This window comes from Pteropus medius, unplaced genomic scaffold (genome assembly GCF_902729225.1).
Source record: "Pteropus medius unplaced genomic scaffold, Ma_sr-lr_union100, whole genome shotgun sequence".
NCBI classification, from domain to species: domain Eukaryota; kingdom Metazoa; phylum Chordata; class Mammalia; order Chiroptera; family Pteropodidae; genus Pteropus; species Pteropus medius.
In genome coordinates, this window is record NW_024345861.1 from 2,832,529 (window position 1) to 2,860,211 (window position 27,683).

The following is a 27,683-nucleotide window of genomic DNA, read 5'->3' on the forward strand; positions in this document are numbered from 1 at the left end:
TTCTTTCATAAAATCTGAATTCTCTTGGTCACGTGGTCTTTGAGGAGGAGCGTAAAAGCAGAATTTAAAGCTTTGTACTCCTCTCTTCTTGATGAAACTTCTTCTGGAGTCTATTGCCATTCACAGATGACTGACAGTGAAATTCATAGAAGGTAAGAAAGCATTCATATAGAGAGGAGAATTCTTGCCCTTCTCTATCATGATCCCATCTTATTATACTGTATCATAGAAATGGATGAATCAGCTAGAGAGATATGAAACATTAGGCCCAGGGATATTTCTGAACATACTATTTGCTATACAACAGAAATCATGAGACACTATCATCATGTAGCTGATCCAAACAGGGTTATTTCTTGAAGCTCCCATAAGGCTTTATTATAAGGATATTTGTTTTCACGCCATCCAATGACATGTGGCTGTCTTGTCTGTCCATCAGAGAGATGACTGTGTGTGTGTGTATGTGTATTCATAGCATAGTGCCCTTGACTGACTCACTTCTTTAAGTCTCAGCAGCCTCAATTTTGAAATGGCAGATTAGCCAAATGGCCCTTGAGGCCCCTTCCAAAACTGAGATCTATGATTCTTGATTATTGAGCTAGTGACACTGATTATGAATGGTTCATGGATACAGTCCATAAATTCTCTTAACTCCATATTGTTTATAGTGAGAAAATATTCATTATAAGTAGTTTTGTTTCCATTTGTTGCACTTTGACATATAGACCGTGTTGTTTGAGAATTTACCACTCTTTATAAATACACACATGCACACAGACATAAACGTGTGTATATATATTTTCATTATAACAATGCCTCATTATGTTTTTAAGTGTTCCCTAATGGATGGTGATATGATCTACTAATAAAACAGATAATTAGAAGAGGAAACTGTAAGAGGCTCAGATAATTATTGTTGCTAAGGAAACTTTCTTTGATTATATAAATGCCATATGCTTTAAAAACATTATTAGTTTACCTCTTTATTGAGTGCCAATAATCAAAAAATTATCTGACTACATATCTATCACATCACATATAGTGCATCAGTTCTGAAATTTCCAGGTATTGATTAAGCCATTTGAAGTGATTAGTGTGTACACTGTATTTTTCCTACAGTCATCACAGTAACAGCGGAGTCATACATGCCATTTGTTAAAGAAGTTGTGTTCAAAATGTAAAGCACTTGCTTTAGGCACAACTATGTAGCTATTCAAAATGCCATTAAAGATAAAAATCCACTTATATATAAAGTAACTAAATTTAACATCTTCAATAGAAAAGAGATCATTAATGTAGCCAGATTAGAAACTGAAGATTGCAAGTACTTTTCCATATTCAATTCTGGACACACATCTGGATTTCTTAGGAACAGTAGCTGAGTTCTCAGAAGAAATATTTCTATTAGTTAGCAAACAATGTTAACATATCATAATGCTATAAATTTTCTTGACTTAAAGAAAAGCTCAAATATAGACAATTAGTCATTGAAACATGACGGGAAGTTTTATAGTGCTTTTTAGTGTATAAGGACAAAAGGCTCATGACTAATTCTTATGTAGGCTTAAATATCTTTAACTTGCTATTCGAAGTATGATAACTTCTGATTAAATTTATTTTGAAGTAATTCTTTTTATACTCAGTAAAAAAATAAAGGATAAACCTCCAGATGACTTTGATTTGATAAACCAAACCCCTGCTTAAACATAATACCTGTACTATTAACACTATAGTGAGGTCAAAACATTAACTCTAGATAATTGAATCAGTAAGTGAAGTTCATTGGTGGCACTAGAAATACAACCCAAAAGCATTCTTAAGAGAATTCCAAGTCAAATTAAGTGCGCAAGACTGAATCCACAGAAATATCTTTGGGAAGTAGATATGTAATAGAAAAAAAATCACACTATTATCATGATTTCCTACCAACACATCCTACTCAAAGATGATTTGTTATCCCTGAGCCTTTTGTTGGTCTCAAATGAAAAATAGAAATTAAATCCAAAAACATTCTCAGATTCAAAAATCCCTTATCTTTGTAAAAGAGAGTTCATTTATTTTTAATGGCCATAAAATTGTATACACAGTGAAGTAATTCAAAGCACATCAAATATCAAATATTTTCAAAATATATCTTTTATATTTTGTTCTGAGACAATAAAAACCACATCTGTTATGCCATCATTAGCAGGCAGTGATGCAAAAATCCAGTGCAACTTTTAACAATTTGACAAGGTTAAACTAACAGGAAAATCTACAGCTGCCTCTCTGTAAATCTAAGCTAACTTTACTGACTTTTACAGGACATTAAAGCTTTAAAATTGTTTTTCAAGCCAGGGACATATATTTTTAAAAGATGGAGATTATGAAGCAAGAAAAAGTAAGTAAACATGAGTGTGAGAATGTATGATGATTTACATGGTTAAAGTACAGTTAATAGGAAACATATTTAGACAAATCAATTGGAACATCAAAAGAAAACAGGTAAATTTTATGTTTTTCTATTAAATGCATTCTTCTCATTTACTCAACCTCTTATTCTGAATCCTAGGTTCTTTTGCTGTTTGGCATTTTTCTCAATTCATGTTTAGCTACATGAAGTGAAAAGAGACCCAGAAAAGAGTGTGTCCAAAAGGTATATTTGGCTGTATAGGTGAGATTCTGTAAGGAAAGTGGCCACCTGAGTGCCCACCTCCACCTATGGCCATAGCAGTCCTCTGACAGAAGAATTGGAAGGACTCTATGTAGAGATGACTGAGAGAGGTCAATGGAAGACAGAATTTAATTTTGCAAAATTGGTAGCCAGGCCATGGGAATGGATCCAAATAAGTCATCCCAATCCTGCTTGCCATGATCAGACGATTGGAGATATTGAAGAGCACCCCATATATCTCCCCCAAATAAATTGAATGATACTTTCATTTCTGTAATAAAAATGTCCTGCATTTAGCTGATGATTTTCATTTTTTTCTTCAAATGCTCACATACCCATTTTCTTCATTTCATCATTATGGCCATAATCTGGTGTCATTATAGAATTTGTATTGCATATTGAGCTTTGATGATACAAAATGCCTGCAAAATTATTCCAGAGATCTGATTTATTTATATTTTCAGTCACTGGAGAGAAGGTGAAGAGGGATAGGAGGGGCAGAGATTAGTCCTTCATTAAAGTGTACTAACAATACATTTTCACCTGGAAACCTGATAAGTTGGAGATTATAGAAATTCTGAATGGATACTTGCTTCTGCTATAAAGAACTTGACTGGTACCCAGGTTTCACATTCCCAGTAACCTAACAAAGTTTCTATTACTCTCATAACATCCGTAATGTGTAAGTAAGGTAGATAATAATTTCTTCATCTTATTGAAGGAACTAATTTCCTGCAAGACACAGGAAACCTTCCTTTATTGTATATGTTTCAGAGTTGTCTGGCAATAGAATGCACAGCTCAATGTCCTGTTTTACAGATCAGTATGGCTTAATTTTTTTTCCTACTTGTGACTTCCTGAACTTCATGAATAAAAAGACCCATTTCTTTCATAAATCATAGAAAATATTTAGTTGTTATCTCATTGAATTTTTATTTTTCCCACATTCTCTATTACCTCTTCTTGGAAGTTTCATTAGACTGTTCCACTCTGGCCTCTATGTCTTCTGCTTTTTTTTCTTATTTTTCATTTTTCTGTTTCTCTGTTATATTGTAGGTAATTTCCTCATCCATCTTCTGGCTCACTAAGTTATATTTAACACTTCTATTCATTTTTCAATTTCTGTGATATTTTTATTTCTAAAATTTTAATTTAGTTTTTTTTCAAATATGCCTAATTATTTTTGGTAATTCCTTGCTCTTTAATCCTGTTTTTGATTACTCTCTTTTCTTTAAACATAGTTGTTTTATTGGCTGTATCTGGTAAATATAGCATCTTATGTCTTTGTTGTTCAAGATCCCTGGTTTGTTTTTTTTTTCCATCAACTCCTGCATATGATGACTTTCTTTCTTGTTTCAGTTATTTTTTTTTATTTTGAGTTCAAGTACATTGAAATTCTCTCTAAGTCCTGTACGAAGAAAGTATTTCTTTAAGGAGCATTACGTTTGTTTCTGTCAGGAACATGTCTGCACTAAATATCAGGGAAATTTTTAAATTGAAAACCTCAGGTTACAGGTTTTGGGACCATACAAAGTATAAATTGAGGCCCCAAACCCACATGAACTTTGACTAGTGCCCATAAAGTTTCAGAAGTGTCTTCTTTAACATTTTCATAGACACAAGTCTAAGACAGATCATTTTCTTCTAGTATGTGTTTGCAAGGCACAGTTTCTTCTAGATTAGTTTTGAAGATTGATTCTTAATTTCATGCAGGCCTAAGGCTTAGCTAACAGTCTGTTTCCAGCTCTGGACCCTCATCAAATCTCTATGTCACCCATATCAGCAGATGCCTCCAGTGTCCTGACAGAGCTCTGAGTCTCCATGTAATCTTAGGCAAATCATGGGTCTCAATTTATACATCTGCAAAATGTGTTTCTCAGATAAATTCACACTTAAATTTATTTTTAGTAATTAACATTTTTTCACTCTTAAGTGAAGAAAAATTTTAAGTTCCAGTTAAATCAAGAATTCATTCAACTAGTGTATGCGTAAACACATTAGAGTCCAATGGACCTAGAAGGGTTCATTCTATGCCAGAAAAATAGTTTAGTTAAAGTGCATTGGAAGGATGTCTGAGAAGTATTGTTCAAAAGATAGTTCTGAAACCATAGCAGTCAAAGTTAATGCTGGCATCAAGAGTGAATAGTTTCAACAATCAAAAAACTTCCTACACTTCTCAGCTAGGTCCATTCAATTTTTAAATTGAATTCTGCATATCAAGCAATAAAAGATAAAACACTCAATACTATTGCCTACTTTTTTTCCAATAGTCCTCCCTTTGTTCATTTCTTCTTTGTCAGACTTGTTGGTATAATCACTGAATAGTGGCAATAGATTGTATCTATAGAGATCACCTTGTTTTGCTCTCTCCTTTTATAACTGAGGAAACTGAGGCCCAGAAGGTTGAATGACTTGTGTAAAGTCATGCAGATAATTAGGTACATAGTTAATATGAAAAGCAAGTCTCATGATTTCTGATTTCACTTTTTTGTCCAATATATCATTCAAAAGACTTTTCAAATTCAATAGATGCTACCTTTCCACTGAGTCTCTAGAAAATTGTCAATGAACATATACAGGACAGGATCTCAGCATCTCTTCTAAGTTACTGTATGACCTTGAGTAAGTTTCTTGGTTTCTCTGAGCCTCTCCTGTAAAATAAGAAAATAATTCTTACTGTGTAGGGCAGTTGTAAGGATTAAATGAGATAATATATGTAAAACACCTAGCATAGTGCTTCTCTCATAGTAGATATTATAATAATAAATGATAGCTATTATTGTCATTATATTTCAAATCTCATTGTAAAGACACATTTCAAAGACAAATCTTTTATAAATAGAAGGTAAATTAGTAACTGTCTCAGATAAATTCATATTTAGATATTGTAAAGCTGAAGTATTTTAAAGGAGTATGAAAAATCTTTCTACTTTAAAGTCATTACCTTCTTTTGTTCCCTACCCATTTGGTGTTTTTCTTGTCTTTGTAGAATAGGTATTTTACTGAAAAGTTAGCTAAAAAGTAGTTTTTTCTGTCTCTTTACTCCCTTTACTTTAAGTCCTGCTATTTATGATAAAATCACATCCAAAGAAAATTTATATTCCTGATGTGTCAGCTAAGATTAGGGTTAGTAATAGGAAATACCTCCATCAAGGAAGAAAGAAAAAGGCTTAAACAAGATGCAAGTGTGACTTTCTCTCACACAAAAGAAATCTAGAAGTAGGCAGTCCGAGGCTCATATGTTGACTCCAGAAAGAAAACTTCATCTAGCTCACACCTCTACTATCCCTAGAATATGGGAACCTTACTCTCATAGTATACAACAGCATCCAGTGCTCCAGCCACATCTTTATTCAAGACAAGATGAAGGAATGTAGGGAAAAGAGCCTGCCCCCTCTCTTTTAAAGAAACTTCATTGAAGCTACTGCTAGAAACATTCGCCTATGTCTCATTGACCAATAACTAGGTCATGTGGCTATATCAAGAAGCAAAGGAAGCTGAGAAATGTAATCTTTATTTAAGGAAGACATGTACGTAGCTAAACAGCATTAAACTTCACTGTAGTTTTCTAACTCCCAACTAACACAACAGGGCAATATGACCAGTTTTGCGATTTACTGTGTTCTCAATGTAAAGACAAACCCATAGCTCAATGGAAATAAAATGTTTCTTTGTATCGAGACCAGTGAGACACCTCATGTATGAATACTCTTCAGAATTTGGTATAGAAGATGAATCAAAGTATCTCATTAGTTTTTATATTAATCATGTGTTGAAACGATACTACTTTGGCTATATTGGGTTAAATAAAATATGTTATTAAATTAATTTCACCTGTATTTTTAAAAATTTAAAGTGGCTACTAAAAAATTTTAAATTACTTAAGGTTTGTATTTGAATTTCACATTATATTTGTATTTGGACAGCATTGCTCTAACATATGGCAGTATTAAGTTTAGCTTGGAAAATATAACCAAATGTTTCTTCCAAATTAAACTGATTATACTCTGATACCAAGGTAAATGAACATGTAAACTTGTATAAGATTATTGACAAAGTCGGTAATATGTGGAAAAAGTCTGCCAGAAAGATGATCTGAGTTTTAGTGTAATTGACCCAGCAATACTTTTTGACAATAATAAGACAGCAGGAGTAGCCATTGTTAAAACCAGTTCTAGTTTATGACAATAAAACCATAACAAGGGAGTATAAAAGAATGCTATATTTCCTAAGATAGGAAAAGCATCAAAACATTAATACTCAGTTCTGCAAAATACAATAAATAATATAAATATGGCCAATAGTAGAATAATTAAATTCCTAATGATAACCTGCTTCTAGTATAAAACATAGCCCTGAAAAATCAGATTTTCTATCTCTCAAAAAAGAAAACAGCGTATGTTTTATATAAAATGTCTAATAAAGTAATCAGTTCATAACAGATGGAATAAAGTGTTTTTATGTCATAAAAGAAATTAAAACACTTCGAGTCTAGCCAGAAAACCTATAGAGATAATTTTAAAAAATGACAAGGATTACAGAGTGGTTCCTGGATAGTTCAGAGTGGTTCTTGGATAGTTCTTAGGCCATGAAATTTTCCTCTGATGCTTTATTTAGCTTGAGTATTTAAAAAATCATGTGTGCTATAGAAGGGGGAATTACTAGAACATAGACAGAGGTGGCTCGGGATCGCCAAGTTGCCAGTCGGCATCTGAGCTGTCATGACCTTGTTCTTCAATTTCATACCTTATATAACTGCCAGAGAGACTGGCCTTTTTATGGACAGGAACAACCAAATTCAGATCTTTCTCCAAAGTTATTAAATCTGAGTTTTTACTTAGCAATATGTTTTTCATAAAGAGAACTTGACTTTGATCAAAAATCCAAATGGCTTCTTTACTTATGAAGGTCACCACATTAATCTAGCCAGAATTTTTTATTTGTTTTTCTCTGTCCAACATTCTTGTCAAACGGATACTAGGACAGTAGAGAAAAGAGAGTATATCGATTTTAATTATCATCAGTCTGTTCATAATGGGAGATGTCCCTCACTTGAAGCACATGTGGGAAGGGTTAAAATGGTCCTTGGGAATCAGTGGATTACCAATAGGGTATGAAAGCCTCAGTCCATCTCAATCCTCTCAGCCTCCTTGCATTGTTAGTCCAAACAACAATGCAAGCAAGCTCTGGAATTGAACACCAAAGATTAAAATAGTGAAATGACTAATTTCTACCTTTTTCATAATATCCATCTTAAGCATGGTAGTAAGAAAGGAGAAAATAATCTTAGTCAATAATTCTATGTAGCAAATAAAATCTATAATATTAGCCTCCATGCTAGATACAAACAGTTACTTGTAGATTTATCCCACTTCCTACCCTTCAGTACTAGCGGGTTTGGTGCATAAGTATATTTTTTATCTGGGAGGAAATTTCCTTGTAGGTAATACATCTCTCTCTAAAAATATATCTCTCTAAGATTGGTTCATGGGGAAGCAATCCACATAGTACCTCAAGACTTCTGGTAGAAAGCAAGAGGATCCACCACCATCCTAGATTTCAGCTCCTAAGATATGATTAACTCTATCATAAGGAGCAGAAAGCAGGTAAAAGTTTAAAGACGATTCTAAAAGGACCATATATCTAAATAAACTCTGTGTACCCTGACAGGAGATATACAAAGGCAATGGCAAATCATTTCCAGATTGCCAGGGAATTGAATCAGGACCAAAAGAAAGATAGTCCAGTTATGTAAGTCAGATGTTCAATAGCAGTTCACTTTAGCCCTGCCAAATTTTGTAGTTTTATTGTTTCTTAGCTAAATTGAGATAGAAAGAGGCAGAACTCTCATATATAAGATACCTGTCTTAAAAACAAGGACTCATCAACACGTTAAAACCATATCAGAAAGGGCAGTGAAACAACAGGGTCTCTAGCTTTGGAATTCCATCCAGCCTATGATATTCCAGAAAAAAAAAAAAACCTTAGTCATTAAAGAACATTTTGATGACTCTAAGGAATCTATTTTATGTAAATATATACATCCAATGTCATTACTGCCATTGGACTAGCTCACCCTAACCTAGCTATAGAATCTGCACACTCCTGTTTCTAGGAATGTATTAGACATACCTATTCAGGCCCAGATAATCTGTTCCATTTGGGGGCTTATTATTAATAAATATAATGATGATTATGATAATAGTAATAATAATAATAACGATGTTGCATTTATTGAGCTCTTACTGTATATGTGCTTTACAAATATCTATTTAATCTTCCTCATAAGTCAGTATTTCCAAACTATTTTCTCTACAACTGTTTTCAGAAAGATTTTATAGATGAACAAAAAACATTCTGTGGTGATAAAATAAAAGAAAAAAAATTATATGTCTCAGCTCCCACTTGGAAATTCACAAACCACATTCTCATATTCTAGATTCCAAAAATACCTACAAAAACATTTACAGATATTTCCACAAAACTTTGAACAGGAAATCCAGGTTTTGCTTAAAATTTCTTCAAATCCTCTGGAGATACCTGTGTTTTTTGGAACACACTTTGTGGAAAGGTTACAAAATGCTATCATTTTGGAGAATCTGGGAAACGTGGTGGAGTGAGAGATGTCATCAGATCTCTCCCTTTGAAACAACAATAAGCCGAACATCTAAAACTCAACAAAAAACACCCAAACTGCACACCAGCACGTTTGAGCATGGGATCTGCACATAAGAACTACCACAGGTCAGAACACCAGGTGTCAGGCAGTGGACTGAGAGAAATAAAGAAGCTGCCTCTCGCAGCCGCCGGAGATCCCTGTAGGAGATCCCTGTAGGAGGAGGGGGAGGGGTGAAGGTGTGGCGACTTCCCTGAACAAACCCACCTGGAAGTGCCAGGACTTCTACGCAGCCAGCAACAGGGCCCAGTCATCAGGGCAGAAAGCAGAGAAGTGGCATGGGACCACAGAGAAATAACAGTTGATTTTTACTGGCCCCGGTTGCAAAACTGAGACTGAGCTGCAGTCTCCAACCCCCAACCCAGGGGGCCCCTGCCCCATACCTTCTGAGACTGAACACTGAGGAGCCTCAGGGGAATCTGAGCAAAAGCTGCTGAGACTGAAGCTACCTCTCGCAGCTTAACCTCTCTGTGCCTCAGTGTATTAGAATCCTTAGAAATGCCAAAGCAGGTAGACTAGAAGCCACTGTTTTGTGAAACATTGAACCAGATATCTCTACTCTTTCTTCCAGATCTAATCTTCTATGGGGCTACCATTTTTTTTCTCATAATTTGATTTATTTTGATGAATAAGCATGGTTTGAAGCAAGGAAAAAGTAGGATAGTTTTTAGAGTACTTCATCTGAGAGAGAGTAAAGGAGGGAGAATGTAGATGCACGATCATAATTAACCTTTTCCTTCCCTTCTGAGTGATTTTCTTCTTTGCAGCCACCAGAGATCCCTGCAGGAGGAGAGGGAGGGGAGAAGGTGCAACAACTTCTCTGAACAGCCCTTCCTAGTAGTGCCAGGACTTCTACGCAGCCGGTATCAGGGCCCAGTCATCCGGAAAGAAAGCAGAGAAGTGGGATGGGGCCACAGAGAAACAACAGTTAATTTTTAATAATTGTGGTTGCCTCAGCCCCCAACTCCCAACCCAGAGGGCCCCACCCCCCAATCCCTACGAGACTGATCACCACGGACCCCTTGGGGAATCTAGCAAACGCTACAGAAACTGTTTCCTAACACTGACAGGGACTGAAACTGAGAGTTGCAAGTGTGATTAAATTTTTATAAGAAAATAAAAAACATATTTAGGCTTTATATAAAGCAGAGATCCAAGTGGCATAGATGCCACCTACTGGAAACCAAAAGAAAAGCACCTTCTTTGTAGCAGGCTAAAGAGAGACCTTTGTATAACAAATCTTCTTTCTGGGGAAAAAAAAACAGAATAAACATCCATTAATGCACAGGCAGAGAAATAACACCATGAACAACCAAGGGCACAAGGAATCTCAGAATGAAAGAAAAAAATCTCCAAAAAATAAGCTTACAGACATAGAAATATGCAAATTAAATGACAGAGAATTCAGGGAGGTACTTCTGAAAAAACTCAGTGAGTTCCAAAACGGGTCATATCAACAATTTCAGGAATTCAAAAAACAACTAGAAGAGCAGAACAAGGAGATCGAAACCCTCAAGAAGAACAGAATAGCTCTTCTGGAGATAAAAATCACACTGTAAGAGTTGAAAAATGAAATAGCAAGCTTGGGAAATAGAATCAACCAAATGGAGGAAAGCATCAGTGATATCGAAGACAGAAATCTAGAAATAAATCAGAAGGAAAAAGAGAGAAAACAAAGAATGAAAAATAATGAAAGAGAAATGCAAGAAGTAGCTAATACCATCAGGAAAGGAAACATAAGAATAATGGGCATTATCAAAGGCAAGGAAAAGGAGCGCGGACTAGAAAGCACTTTCAAATAGTGGACGAGAATTTTCCAAATCTAAGGAATGAGCTGGAGCTTGGAATTCAAGAAGCCAACAGAACACTGAACTATTTCAACCCAAAAAGGCCTTCACCAAGACACATTGTATTAAAGTTATCAAAAATCAATAACAAAGATAGAATTCTTAGGGCAGCCAGGGAGAAGAAAATGGTAATTTATAAACACACACACACACACACACGCATTAGATTATCATCGGACTTCTCAGTGCAGACCTTACAAGCCAGAAAGGAATGGAATCAGATATTTAAACTATTAAGTGAAAGGAACTACCAGCCTAGAATAATGTATCCAGCGAAGCTCTCTTTTAGATATAAAGGAGAAATTAAGACCTTTCCAGGGAAACAAAAATTGAGGGATGTCTCCACTATGAGGCCTGCACTACAGGAAATACTAAAAGGGGTGAGCTCACCTAAAACAAAATAACAACAACAACAAAAAAAATACAGAATTGGGAGTAAAGTGACTACCAGGCAAATAGAAGCAGAAGAGTGCAATCCTTACCAAAAATACAGCATTAGAAGCTGAAATAAGAAAAGAATTGCTATAGCAAGATAGTAATGAACAATTAGCATACCTAGGGACAAATTGAGATAACAATGATTGAAAAAGGGAAAATTCAAAGATCCAAATTCTCAAAGGGGAATGGAGATAAGGCATGAGCAGAAAAAAAATGGACAACTGTATTTATATAACAATCCTTTTCACATTCCTAATGGTAACCATACACCAAAGATTCAGAAGCATATAACATAAAACAAGAAAAATCAGAGGGAAAACCCACAAAAGCAAATCAAAATAAAGAAAACGGAAACACAAGGACAAGGAAGCAATGGAAACACCGAGCTAACAGAAAGCAAAAGATAAAATGGCTATAAGAAGACTTCATATTTCAGTGATCACCCTAAATGTAAAGGGATTGAACTCACCAATAAAAAGACACAGAGTTGCAGAATGAATCAAAAAACAAAACTCAACCATATGCTGCCTTCAGGAGACACATCTCAGCTGCAAAGACAAATATAGACTCAGAGTGAAAGGATGGGAAATGATATTTCAAACAAATGGCATTCAGAGAAAAGCAAGAGTAGCAGTACTAATATCAGACAAAATAATCTTCAAAATAAGAAGTGTAAAAATGATACTGAGGGACACTTCATAATGAAAAGGGAATAATGCACTAAGAACACATAAAACTTATTAATATCTATCCTCCCAATCACGGATCCCCAAAATATGTAAAGCAATTACTAACAGAACTAAAGGGAGAAACAGGCTAAAACACTATCGTAATAGGGGACCTAAATACCCTACTGTAGGATATGGACAGATCATCCAAACAGAAAATCAATAAGGAAATAACATCCTTAAATGACACATTAGACCAACTGCACATAATTGACATTTACAGAGCCTTCCATCTCAAAACAGTTGCTTATACATTCTTCTCTAGTGCACATGGAACATTCTCAAGAATCAGTCACATACTGGAACACAGAGATAGCCTCAACAAAAATAAGAGTGTTGAAATCATACCAAACATATTCTTTGATCATAATGCTTTGAAACTTGAGATTAACTGCAAAAAGTAAGAAGGAAGAACCACAAATACATGGAGATTAAACAACATGCTACTGAAAAATAACTGGGTCAGGGAAGAAATAAAAACAGGGATCAAGAGATACATTGAAATGAATTATTTTGAAAGTAGAAAATATCAAAACTTTGGGGGCATGGCAAAAGCGGTCATAAGAGAAAAGTTCAAAATTACAGGCCTATCTCCAAAAACAAGAATGAGCCCTGATAAACAACCTAATACTTCATCTTAAAATACTAGGAAAGGAAGAACAAATGAGACCTAAAGTCAGAAGAAACAAAGAAATAATCCAAATTAGAGCAGAAATAAATGAAATAGAAAACAGAAAAAAATATATAAAAAAATAAATACAACAAAGAGCTGGTTCTTTGAGAAGGTTAATAAAATTGACAAACCCCTGGCTAGACTAACAAAGGAAAAAACAGACGAGACACAAATAAACAAAATCAGGGATAAAAAGGGGAAATTATGATATTGCAGAAATACAATGGACCATACAAGAATACTATGAAAAAGTATATAATGCCAAATTTAATAACCAAGAAGAAATGGACCAGTACTTAGAAAAATACAACCTTCCTAGACTGAATCAAGAAGAACTGGAAAATCTAAATAGACCGATCAGCAGTATGGAAATCGAAACAATCATCAATAACCTACCAAAAAGTAAAAGTCCAGGACCAGATGGCTTCGACCAGTGAATTCTACCAAACATTCAAAGAAGATTTAATTCCCATTCTCCTCAAACTCTTCCAAAAAATTGAAGAGTAGGCAATATCTCTCAGCTCATTTTATGAGGCCAATATTACACTGATACCACAACCTGATAAAGATAACACACAAAAAAATTATACTTCAAATTATACTACAAAGTGACAGTAATCAAAATGGCATGGTATTGGCAGAAAAACAGACACATGGACCAGTGGAAGAAAATCGAGAGTCCAGAAGTAAACCATATTTATAAGGGCAAATAATTTTGACAATAAAGTGAAAAACATAGTGGAGAAAGGAAAGCCTCTTCAGTAAATGGTGCTGGGAAAACTTGAAGGCCACCTGCAAAAGAATGAAACTAGAATGTTGTTTATCACTACACACCAAAATTAACTCAAAATGGATTAAGGACCTGAATATAAGACCTGAACAATAAAATGCATAGAAGAAAACATGGAAACTAAACTCAAGGACCTTGGACTTAAAGAGGATTTTATGAATTTGACCTCAAAGGCAAGGGAAGTAAAAGCTAAAATAAGTGAATGGGGATACCTCAAACTAAAAAGCTTCTGCTCACCAAAAGAAATCATCAATGAGATAAAGGACAGTTATCCGAATGGGAAAATATATTTTCAAGCAACGCCTCCAATAAGGGTCTAATATTCAAAATACACAAAAAAACTCATATGACTCAATAACAACAAAAAAGTAAACGATCCAATCAAAAAATGGGCAGAGGACCTAAACAAACACTTCTCCCTATAAGACATAGAAATGGCCAACAAATATATGAAAAGATGCTCAATATCGCTAGCTATTAGGGAAATGCAAATCAAAACCACAATGAGATACCATCTCACACCTGTTAGAATAGCTATAATCAACAGGACAAGTAATAACAAATGTTGGAGAGGATGAGGAGAAAAAGGACCCCTCATATACTGCTGGTGGGACTGCACATTGGTACAGCCACTATGGAAAACAGTATGGAGGTTCCTCAAAAAACTGATTACTGATCTACCATATGATCCAGCAATCCCTCTACTGGGTATTTACCCCAAAGATTTATAAACTCATAACCAAAAGGATATTTGCACACCGATGTTCATAGCAGCATTATTCACAGTGGCCAAGACATGGAAACAACCAAAGTGTCCTACGATAGATGATTGGCTAAAGAAGCGGTGATACATATATACAATGGAATATTACTCAGCCATAAGAAGAGAGGAAATACTGCCATTTGCGACAACATGGGTGGACCTTGAGATAATCATGCTAAGCGAAATAAGCCAGACAGAAAAAGTTGAAAATCACATGATATCACTTATATATGATATATAATCCTAAAAGCAACAAATGAACAGGACAAACAAAGAGACGCATGGACATGAACAATGGACTAGTGGTTGCCAGAGGGTAGGGGATAGAGGAGGAGGGGAGAGGTAGACTAGGTAAAGGTAGTCCAATATAGCAGGGATGGGAGAGGTTGAACTGGTGAAAGAGGATAAAATATATGGTAGCTGAAGGAAACTGGACTTTGGGTGATAATCACCCAATAGAATACATAGATGTCAAATTATAATGTACACCTGTAAACTATGTAATTGTATTAACCAATGTTATCCCAATAAACAATTTTTAAAATGCTATCATTTTCTACATGAGGAAATGAAAACAAAAAATTTAGCAGTGTGTACCTTGGATCACATAGCCAGTAGGAGGCAGAACCTTTGAAACTAGCTCTATTTATTGCCAAAGCTCATACTCATCATTAGCTATAATTACTCAGATCATCACTATCATGTATTAATGGTTTGTTATATTCAGAGTGCTTTATGTATATTTTCTCTCATCCCTGCAACAATCCTGCTGTAAGAGCACTGTTATCCTCATTTTATAAATGAAGAAAATGAGGCTTGATTAGTGTAAGTTGTAGAGTTGACTGTTTCTGTTTCTGTTTATGTAGTCTTAAGCAAATTACCTAACCGCTTGAAGGTTTGATGTCCATCTCTGTAAAGTGGGTGTAATACTTCTGACACATAGTAGTTATTCAGTAAATAGTTTTTATTTGGCAGGCTGTAATAAGTTTAATCAAGTCAATACACTTTAAAATAAATACATAGTGAGACTTAACATTGGAAGTATGGTTCATGAACTTATTCATTGCCTCCAAGGTAGAGATGAGCTTGCTATCAGTTAAGTTTTCAGACATCATTAGAGAAGGCAATTGAGGGCCAGAGAGTAGCAGGAAGCTAAAGAAACCCCATGTTCAGTGAGGGAAGATATAAATTCAGTAAAGATCATACTTTCAGATTAAATCAAAAAGGTTCAGCACGGTGTAGTGCAAAGAACATAGTTTAGAGTCAAGCAGACCTGAATGTGATGCCAGCCTCACCTCTAAATAGCCACATGACTTTAAGTAACTCATTAACCTCTTATCTGAAAAGCTGCCAAAGCACCTCATCTGAAAAATGGAATTAACACTACGTTGCAAGGTTGTGGTGAAGATTAAATGAAATAAAGTATGTAAAGAGTCTAGTACTGGACCTCCTCCCCCTACCAACCCGCCACCAAAGAATTGACCATATAACGAGCCCAACTCCCTCAAACACCTCCCACCTTTTGCCATGGGTGCCAGTGTGAGTGAAAGTGGAGTAAATGTGACTCTCACCATTCAGCCACTTACGCATGGAAGGGGAGTAGGAAGCATCATTGGGAAGAAAGGGGAGTCAGTTAAAAGGATCCGTGAGGAGAGTGACACAGGGATCAACATCTCGGAAGAGAATTGTTCAGAGAGGATCATCACTCTGATTGGCCCAACCAATGTCATCTTTAAGGCCTTCACTATGATTATCAGCAAGCAGGTTGAAGATACCAACAGACCAATAGCATGGTGGCCAGGAGGCCACTGGTCATCCTGAGGCTAGTGGTACCGCCCACTCAGTGTGGCTCCCTGATTGGGAAAGTCAGGTGTAGTATCAAAGAGATCTGCCAGAGTACGGAGGCCCAGGTCCAGGTAGTGGGGCTCCACAAGGGAGAGTTGTGATCATTCCGTACCAGCCCATGCCGGCCAGCTCTCCAGTCATCTGAGCGGGTGGCCAAGACCCGTGCAATGACACTGCGGGCTACCCCCATGCCACCCATTACCTGGAGGGACCACCCCTAGATGTCTACTCAATTCAAGGACAACACACCATTTCTCCCCTGGATCTGGCCAAGCTGAACCTGGTGGCAAAACAGCAGTCTGTTTGCCAGAGGCGAAAGGCTATTAGGCAAGTTTGGATGCATCTACTCAAACCACCCATGAACTCATCATTCCAAATAACTTAATTGGGTGCATAATCAGACACCAACATGCCAACATTAATGAGATCCGCCACATGTACGGAGCCCAGATCAAATTTGCCAGTCCAGCGGAAGGCTTTTCTGGTAGGCAGGTTACTACCACTGGTTCTGCTGCCAGTATTAGTCTGGCCCAATATCTAATCAATGCCAGGCTTTCCTCTGAGAAGGGCGTGGGGTGCAGCTAGAACAGTGTAGGTCTACTCATAATCCCTTTCTGCTGTTTTCCCATGATCTAACTGTGTAAATTCCAGGTCAGTAACTCCAGGTTTTAAATAATTTGTAAGTGTTCAGCTTCTACACAACTTTGTCATCTGCTAAGAATTTAAAAATCACATCCTCTGTTCAGCTGTTAATGCTGGAATCTGTATTTAGTTTTATAGGTTTTTTTTCCTGTTTTTAGTTTTGTTTGTGGATTTTGGCTCATGAATTTTATTTCTGTTTGTCGATAATAAATGTAAGAATGGAACGTTAATAAATTTCAGTTTAGTTCTGTAATGTCAATAATTTAAAAATTGAAAAACATGGATTGGTTAAAAAGAAAAGTCTAGCACTGAACTTGGCACTCATTCCATGGTAGTGTTGGCCCCTAGGGCTTTGCCTTCCACCTTCTAGGGCAGCAAGCTTTTACCAACAACAGAGAGATGAATCAGTGAACGGATACCGGGCTTGTCCTAGAACTGCGTCTGATGCCCTCGGCAACTTTAAGCATGGTCTGGGGTGGAAATGGATGTTAATTTTTTTTAATATTTAAATATTAATCCCAAAGTATTCCCAGTCATGTTAATAGTGACATGTGTCACTGCGAATGAGGAATCCTGAGAGAATATAGTTATCAAAAAAATTTTTGAAGCAGCGGGGAGGGAAGATTTCTCAACTTTGGCAGCTGATTTACATCTATTAAACTGAGAACCAGGTGCAAATACCTGGGGCAAAATTTTAATATAGCTATTTTTTCCCAGGAAATTTCAAGCAAGGTATAAATTATGTGTGGGCTTATGCAAATATATAGATGTGTTATAGATCAGTTGGAGGGGCATTTCCTCTATTATATGCTAAGGCTTGTAAAATAATTCTAGAGAATGCTCTAATGATTACCTAATAAAAGCACATGTGGCATTTAATCTCCAAGCATGTACTTAAACCAAAAAGTCACATTCTTGCATATTCACACAAACACATTACTGCATGCACCATCAAACGCATGCACAAACATGCAGATACTTATTCAGTCATGCATAGACTCAAACACACTCATGCACATACATACAAATGATCTTCATACACACACATACTTATATTCTCGCACATTCACATATACATGAACACTGACATCATCACATTATGTGAATATACTATTGCACACTCCTGCATGTACTCAAACACATGCTTGCTCACTCATACACACCCATGCACACTTGTACACATTCAAACATTGCTGTACTTACATATACACTATAAGTCTGTGTCCATTTATGAAGAATATTGTCATTAGTTTGAATAAAAGGAAAACTATTTTATAATAATACCTTCATCCTAGGCTTATTTTATTGCCCATTGAACACTTAAAATTTTATTTATTTAGGTTACATTCTACAGCAGAGAGGGTAGAGAATTTTAAAGACTGTAAATTGTATGCACACCCTTTTAAAAGTTAACTGTCATTCTATATCCAAACACAAAGCATCTTTAAGACTGAAGTGCTTTGGAGAAAAAAATTAAAATTAGTAATAGTTATAATTGGTATGTACACTGTAGAGTAATTTAAATCATTAGAATGATACCTTTTTTAAAGTAAGTGCTTTGCAAGAAAATGAGTGAAGCAATATTGTAGTGTATTAATGGAGCTCAAGACAGCTTAAATTGATCTTGAAATTAAATATCAAAAACTGCAACTTGAAAAAATAAGTAAACCATTATATAGCAATAAAAAAAGCCTCTTGGAATTTAGGAAATAGCAAATTGAGGGTGTCAGCCATCCTCATTTGGCAATAGCAAGGATTGTCAATGGAAAGAAAATATATGCTACTTAAAATATTCTTGAAAACTGAACTGTGTTTGATGTTTGCTATTTGTACTTCTTAAACCCTTTGCCATTTTACTCCATCCCAACAACAAGCCTCCCATCTAGCAGCTTTCAAAATATTCTCTATATCTATGAGTTTATTGTCATTTCTATTGTTGTTGTTTATTTTGTTCTTTAGATTCCACATGTACATGAAATCATGTGATATTTGTCTTTCTCTGACTTATTTCATTCAACGCAATATCCTCTAGGTCCATCAAGGCAATAACTTTTTCCATCCTCTTTTAGTCTGAGTGTGTCTTTTAATCTGAAGTGAGTCTCTTGTAGGAAGCATATGAAGGGGTCTTGTTTTCTTATCCATTCAGCTTCCCTATCTTTTCCATTTGAAGTACTTGTTGATAAATATGTAGCTGTTATCATTCTTTATTCATGATTTCGATACTTTTTTTTTTATACTTAAAGAATTCCTTCCAACAATTCCTGTAATACTGGCTTGGTATCGATGAATTCCTTTAGCTTATTTTTGTCTGGGAAGCTCTTTATCTGTCCTTCAACTCTAAATGATAGCTTTGCTGGATAAAGTATTTTTGGTTGTAGATCCTGAGTTTTCATCACATCTAAGATTTTGTGCCAAGCCCTTCTGTACTGCATAGTTTCTTTTGAGAAATCAGCTGCCAGTTTTATGGGTGCTCCCTTGTAGGTAATTAACTGTTTTTCTCTTGCTGCTTTTAAGATTCTCTCTTTAATTTAACTTTTGGCATTTTAATTATGATGTGTCTTGGTGTGGGCCTCTTTGGAGTCATCTTTTTGGGGGACTCTTTGAGCTTCCTGGGGTTTTATGCCTATTTCCTTCACCAAATTATAGGTTTTCCATCATTATTTCTTCGAATAGTTCTTCAACATCTTGTTTTCCTTCCAGTACCCCTATGACATGGATATTTTTACATTTAATTGTGTCCCATAGGCTCCTTAAATTATTATTATAGTCTTGGCTTCTTTTTTCTTGCCATTCTGATTGGGTGTCGTTGCCTTCCCCATCCTCTATATTAGTGGTTCGATTCTCTTTTTTATCCATTCTGTTGATTCCCTCTAATACACTCTACATCTCAGATAATGTGTTCTCCATTTCTGACTGTTCCCTTTTATAATTGCCATTTCTGTTTTTATGTTTTTTTTATCTCTTTGATAAAGTTCTCACTGAGTACATCTACTTTCCCCTAAGTTAACTGAGCATCTTTATAACCAGTGTTTTTAACTCTGCATCTGTTCAATTACTTGACTCCATTATATCTGGATCTCTGTTCCGTTCTCTCATATGGCTTCTGCTTTTTTGTCTTCCCATTTTGGATGGCTTTCTGTGTCTGTTTCTATGTACTAAGTAAAGCTCCTAAGTCTCCCAGTCTTATTAGCATGGCTTTGTGCAGTATGTGTACAGTGGCACAGTCCTGAGAGGGATTCAGCTGCAAGCCAAGTTTAGCCCCAGCCTGTGCCCCTCCAAGGTCACCTGTTAAGATTCCGCACGCAATCCCCAGATGCTGTGCTTATAGTTGCCTCAAGAAGCCACACCAGAAACCAAGGTCAGCTGCCACCAGTGTGAGTCTTGGAGTTGACTCAGTAAGGAGCACCAGGCTGGATGTGGCTTGGGTGGGGCTGAGAGTAGGGGGAGGCGGAGTTTCGGGGGAGTCTTCTGGGCAGAGTGACCTCTGTTATACAGTTCAATGACATCTCAGCTATGGTGGTGCTATGTCTGCACACTGGGTGGAGACTCAACAGAACAATGGATACCACCAGCACTTCTGCCTAGGATATAGTCTCTCCTCTCACCCTTGCTCTGACAGCTATGTCTCCCTGTAAGTCCCTGTTGCCCCACCATGTAGCCAACCTGGTGCTGGTGCTCAGAGCAAGCAGGTCCATCACTGTGAAGAGCCACTCATGGACACGGCCCTTTTAAGAGGTGTCTGCAGCTATGGTAGCCTCTGTCTCACACAGCCGCTGGGGACCAGGCAGCCTCACATCTTTGCTCTCTCCTACCTTCTACCATTGCAGGGTGATTTCATACTTATATCCCTAGCCGTAGTGCTTCTGTTCATCTAGATTACAGGCGACTTTGCTTACTATTTTCTCCGTGTTTCTGTCACAACTTTGATTTGGTTGCAAGAAGGATAAACAAAGCCTCTATCATCTACGCCCTTTTTTTCATGTTTAAAAATATTCCAAATTACAATGCAAGTAAACTTAAAGGCATCCTCACCTGTCAGGATATTTCATTTATTCAGACTATCCTCAGGTGTAAGCTAGCTTGCACAAAGAATTTCTCTGTTTTTAGTTTCAGGGTGAAATACTTAATAACTTGTAATATCTCCATGCTGAAAACAGTTCATCTTTAGTTATCCTTCATGAGAGGGATTTATGAAATCTTTAAACATTATCTTGATTTTTCTATTATATGGACTGAACGCAGACTCTGTCAATACAGGTTCCCATAGTTATTTTCTATTCTATTCTTCTTTTCCCATCTCCTTGGGTCTCTGGCAACATCCTGTCAAATGGAGTGACAAGATACAATCTATCCTTTCCTCTAAGTAACTCCATTTATTACTATTCTTCAGGAACATACTGGTGATCCTTCATCCTTCATTTGGTTGTGACCTTAATCATTTATAATAATTTTAATTGTAATAATTCATAATAACCTTGTCTTATTTCCTTAAGACAAGAAAAATGAGATCAGCTCTAGAAAGAATTTTACTCAGGCTCTGTGAAAAGCAACAGGCATATATTAAGTACCTATTATGTGCTGATTCTTATGTGTTGCAAGGAATGGAACATACAGAGTAGTATTTCAAACAGTATTTCTAGTTAACAAATTGGCATGCGTGCAAGGCTATTCACAGGAATTATTCAGATAGGAAGAAATTAGCCACAACTTAAATGTGCAATAGTATCAGGACGGTTAGGTAGATTAGGGTGCATTTTTTGAATATCATGTTATCATTACGATATTTACAAAGAATTTTAAATTTATTAGAAAGTTCTTAAGAATAAGGAAGTCCAAAAATAAGCTTTAAAAATGTGTATCTGAAATCTCAACAAAATGCATAAAGTACAGAATAGAAGGAAAGATGCCAAAATATTGACAGTGCTTTTTGCTATATTGGGATGATTTTTTCTTCTTTACTCTTTTCTGTATTAGGGACTCAGAAGATTTAGTCACATAGGAAGCAGCATAGTTTAAAATCCTGAGCAAAAATATCCTTGATGACAGGTTATGACTCCTATTCATTCAGAGAAAAGAAAAGTCATAAGAGACTTAGTAATAGTTTTCAAATATTTGAAAAGCTTTCAGATGATGTCCAGCATGGTGACCAAGTCTTCTTAAACCCCATGAAAATATGTATATATAGGTAAAAAGATATAGATAAAAAGATATGGGTAAAATAAGATATACATAAAATAAAAAAATACAGGTAAAATACAGCAAGAGAAGTCAAGCTTGGCTATATGGAAGAATTTCATTGGGGGAGGGGATAATTTAAAAAATCAGAATTGCTTGTGATAGCAAACCATGTCATTTACTTTTTAGAAGGCTTGAACAGCAATTTTTTCATCTGCTTATGAAGATTCAGGAAACATGCAGGCAGTCTTTGAAAAGGCAGAATGGTTAACTGTTTGTATTTTTGATACAAACAAGTCCTTTGATTGTATCATTTGATCTGTGCCTTCAGAGCACATGATGCAACTCTGGCTTCTGAACATTATACTCTTTACTATGGGCCAGTCTGAAATCTATTCAAACCCTCTCGATAGTCTTTAGGAAAGCAACTGGAGAAGATGCTCAATTTACTAGTAATCAGGGAAATACAAATCAAAAAGAGACACTGGTCAAGAGTGTTAAAAAAAAGTATTCTCTTACTCTGCTTGCAGGTGTATAAATTGGTACAGCCTTTTGTTAGTATCTATCAAAATTTAATGCACATAGTCTCTATCCCAGTAATTTCATTTCTAAGAAATATCCTAAAGAAATACTGGCACGTGTGCACAAAGAGGCATTATTTATAATAGCAGAAAAGTTTACAACTATTGAATGTTCATTTGGGAAAGATTAAACTATAGAACATCCAGATGATGGTATGCTATATCACAGAAGAATGAGTTAGTTCTAAATGGACTTAACAATATGTCTTGGAAATATTTCCCAGTTCTAGAAAAACATATACAATATTATACCACTTAGGTTAAAATATACCTATAAAACAGTCATGTATCTCAATGTACATATATAGATTTAATGCATCAAAAGCTGTCCAGAAAGCAATTTTTATCAAAGAGTTATTGGTAGTTACCCGCTTGAGAAGGAACTATGATTGGCAGCTCAAGATGGCTTATTGTTTTATCTGTGGTCTAAAGATTTTTGTTTCATATGTAGTTGAACGTTTTATAATGAGAATGCATTCTTTAATTACTTGTAATAGCATGTAATTAAAGCCAAACAAATAAAAATTAGGAAACAAGTATATAATACAGAAATGCAGGCAAGTGTTTAAAATAGATATTTGTGACATTTGACAAGGAAAAAGACTAGGAAGATTAGGCTAAAGTTAGAAAAGATGGTATGATAGAGTTTACAGGGGGAAGACAAAATATAATGAAAAAGATCATGCTTACAAAAGCAAAAGGAAAGCTTCTTAAGATTAAATAACACAAAATGTGCAGAACTGTTCATGAAGAAAACTATAAAACTCTAACTGGGTAATGAATGAGGACTTATCCTACCACTTGTGAAAATATGTTATAAAACTTAAGTAAATAAAACATTTGATACTGATGCCTGAATAGAAAAATCATGGGGTAGAAAATCTAGAAAGCAAATGATTACATTTAAGAATTTGGAGTATGATAAATCAGTAAGGATAGGATGGGTAAACCCATATATGCCAAAATGTTTTATCTCAGCTCAAGCAGCATGAAAGTCTGACTACATCTCTCTGTGTATGCATGAAAATTGTGGGTTGAATAGGACTATCACAGAATTCCCCAGAACAGGAGTAATTCCGCAGGTTAAAGTTTTAATGCTACTGGTTTATATATGCTGATTTTTCAGGGTTCTTAGGTTCTGTCTTTTTACTTAAAGATTTTACTTTTCTGTAATGACACAGGTAGGGGGAGGGGAAGTTCGTAAGGACCAGTATGCTTGTGAATGGAGTCCAGTCATTATTTTCTCTTAATATTTAACCCTCACTTTAATTAATAGCCTCTTACCTCTTCTGGTGAAGTTATAAAGGTCTTGTTGTCCTGGAATCTCAGTGTTTCTTGTAGATTCTAAAAGAACTTGGGGTGGGAGGGAACTAATTGGTGAACTAGCTTCCTTTCTGGGAAAAAAAAATTAAACCATCATCATTATAACAGGAATAAAAACTTAATTCAAGTCCCTGAGGAATTTAAAGTACAAATGGTAAGGCAGCAATATGGAAACCCCTAGGTTTTTGGAACCAGACCAAGCTGAACCAGAAGAGCCTAATGCAGTCATTCATTGATTTTGAGAGGATATGTCAAAGGTATTAGAATTATAATGAGACAGCCCGCAAGGGAGAGGCTAGCCTGCCAACATTTACTTGATCATTTGCTGCTTGGTATTACTGGAAAGAGGGTCAGAAATATTACCTTTTCCATGTCCCCTTTCCTCTTTGTGTTATATCTAGTCGATTCTCAATTCCCTTCTGCTTCAGCTCAAGCTACTTCAAAAATAAACCTTCTCCAGAAAGCCCACTTTTATTACACATACATCATTTTCCTTATACTTCGCACTGTTCAATGCAATCAGGTATGAAAATTAAGGAGAGATAATTAGAAACCCTTAGTATCTTTTTTGAGTTTTTTGTTTTTTTTTTTTTTTTTTTTTTGTCTCAAGCCACCCTTGTCATTTCTATATAGTGACACCTCTTCATTGACACTCTTAGGAGGCCAAGATACTAAGCAGCTTAATTTCTGCTTAAAGAAAAAAACTAATTTAAAAAATAACCTCAAACTGTGACCAAAAACGTCTAAAAATTATAAGAATAGCCTAAGACTAAGGACTGGGGAGTCTCTTAAGACTCTTCTAAAGACCACGTTCCCTGTTAAATGTTGTTTTTTTTTCTTAGCACCAGACCAAAGAAGTTGGGGAAGACTCTCCATATGGTAGTGTCTCCCTCCTTCAAATTCAGACATCTTAGACAGGTGGCTTTTTTTGATCTTTCACTGATTCATTCTATAGATATTTACCAAATACTCTGTGCCAGGCACTGTGCTTACACATTGTAGATACAATGGTGAAAAAAATCCAAACTCATTCTCTCTCTTCATAGAACTCACACTCAAGGTGATCCGGTACATAGAGAGCATCTGTTCTGTTTCTATCATAGCTACCTCACAAAGAATAAGGACTCACTCTGTTGTTGAATGTGTTTCTTAAGGCTCAACAAGGGGACAGACTCTGCAGCAGTATTTCTTAAACCCGAGTGTGCATCAAAAATAACTTGGGCGCTTACTGAACATGCAGATTTCTGCCCACTCCCCAACCCCCACCCCTTCATACAGAGTTTCTAATATGAGGAGTCTGGGATGGGGATCAAGTATCAGCTTATTTGACAAGCTTCTCTGATTATTGTGATGCCGGTGATACAAGGACAACACGATGATAACAGTGCCTCCACCCTTGCTTATGGCTAATTAGTATTTCACATATTTTAATTTAAGGCAATTAATTTTTTTCAGTCTCCTCTGCACCAAGAAAACATGCTCAGCATCTTCTTCATATAAGTAGTCTAAACACAGCCCAAATCAACCATTTTGTGGTTGATTTTGGGCTTTTAGCCATATAGTCAGTTGCTATGCAATCAATCAGAACAGATATGTGGTCAATTCAACCATTAAGATGGCCAACAAAATAACTGACCTGCCAGAGTCATGCTAACATATAGATATGTCCAAAGTGTGGCAAGTCACAACAAAGGCAGTTTTTAAATTTTTCTCTAATAATAGTGACAAAGCTTAAAGAATGCTCTAAGTAATTTCCGTTGATACATTTTAATTGTATGATCCACCAATAACTGGTTCCCATCTGAGTACTGGCAATTAATACCATCAAGGAATATTTATGTCCTCATCCCTAAAAGAACATAATAACATCAACTTATTTAAGGTCATTTAATAATGACCTAACATGTAAAACTGTTTGTTACAAGGCTCAATAAATATTTTCCCTTACGGAGTGATCCACATTTCACAGAAGTTAATCCATATTAAAAAGTCATTAAGTAGTTGTGATAGTTGTATATATGACACTACTAAAAAAATCAAATAAAAAGAAAGACTAAGAGAAAGCACCTAGATAATTCATGAATTATTATTTTTCCACCTTATTTCCTAGTTAAAATTTTTTTAAAAGGTTTTGGCTAAAAATAATGCTACTTTGCCTTCATGTGACATTGCACTTTTTAAAGCTTTTTCTCAATTATTATTACATTTGATACAGCAACCTTGTGAAGAAATGATATTATTACCATTAGGCAGATGATAATTGATTTGCTCACGTTCATCCAGTTCTTGAACTGCCTAGAGTAAATACTAAATTTCTTGAGTACCGTTTTCCTTTTACAGGCTATTTAATAACTGAAAGTATGCTTGAGTGTCAATAAAGTGTTTTTTAGTTTCAACAGTTTTTCAATTCAGAGTTTAAAGCCAAGACACTTTCATGCAGAAACAATTCTGATCTAGGTAAGAAATGCTACTGCAGCCAACATTTACTCAGCTGCTTTGCTTGTCCTTCTATACCCAGAGCTACACATTTTTCAAAAAGTAAGTATAAATCTTTGTATTATCAAGACACATTGCTTTTTTCTTCCTTTTGTTGAAGAAACAGGAACTAAGAATGCTTTAGAGAGGATGGCTTTTAGGCATCAGATAGTTTATAGTTACTGGCTTGATATTATATCTTGTGCCTTTTCTTAGCAAAGACACCCTATTTTGCTTTTGAGAATTCTTTTATCACAACTTCCCAGCTGGAGGCATTTGGTCTAATGCACTAAGCAAACCAGGACATACATAAAAGTAATTACCCACTCTGTGCCCAGATTTTATAGATTTAGATCGTGAACTATTGGCATTGACCATAACTCAATTCTTGTTGTTTTTTTCTTTCTTTTAACTTCTTTAATTATGTTTTTTAAACCCCTTCTACGTTTATTCCTTCAATCAAATCGCCTCCAAGGGATTTGAACACAACTAGGTGCTCATGTCCTCCTAGTCTCTGTCCTTGGTCCTGCCTTCTAGTTACTGTTCAGTACTTTCAAAATGCTATCTGTGTAATCTCCTTTCTGACTTGAATAAAACCTAGCTCCTTCCCTCCTGTGTACCATCCATGTGCAGCCACCCCATTTCTACCTACTTTTGTTTTATATGTGCATGATCTAGAAATAGAAGAATTGGAGATTGTTTTCATGGGCCAGTAAGCATAGCATGGAACTTCTTGTGAGTATTAACCTCTTAGGTGCAACAATCTATACCATGGCTAGTTTTGTAGATTACTTTGAGATTCCACATACTGGGCTATCAAGAGAGAATCTTCTGTGAGGACTACATCCTTTGCACATATAATAGGGGCAACAAGGCCACCCTTAATATTTGTGCTAACATTTGTGGAGTCTAGAGCAAAGACACAAATGGAGACCTCCTGCCTCTGTTCAGACCCCCTTCTCCTCTCAGTCTTGACTCTGTTCCACATCATGATGGGCTGCATACAGATGTACCTGGACACATCAACCAAGAAAGAGAGAAAAGAGGGAAGGAAGGAAAGAAGGAAAGAAGGAA

At 35.9% G+C, this 27,683-nt stretch overlaps 1 protein-coding gene and 1 pseudogene across 1 annotated transcript in view; both read left to right on the forward strand.

Moving 5' to 3' along the window:
• TENM1 (teneurin transmembrane protein 1) overlaps positions 1-27,683 on the forward strand; it is a 1,050,723-nt gene that overhangs the window by 726,698 nt on the left and 296,342 nt on the right. The window lies entirely within an intron of this gene.
• Positions 16,096-16,998, forward strand: LOC120612217 (poly(rC)-binding protein 1-like; annotated as a pseudogene).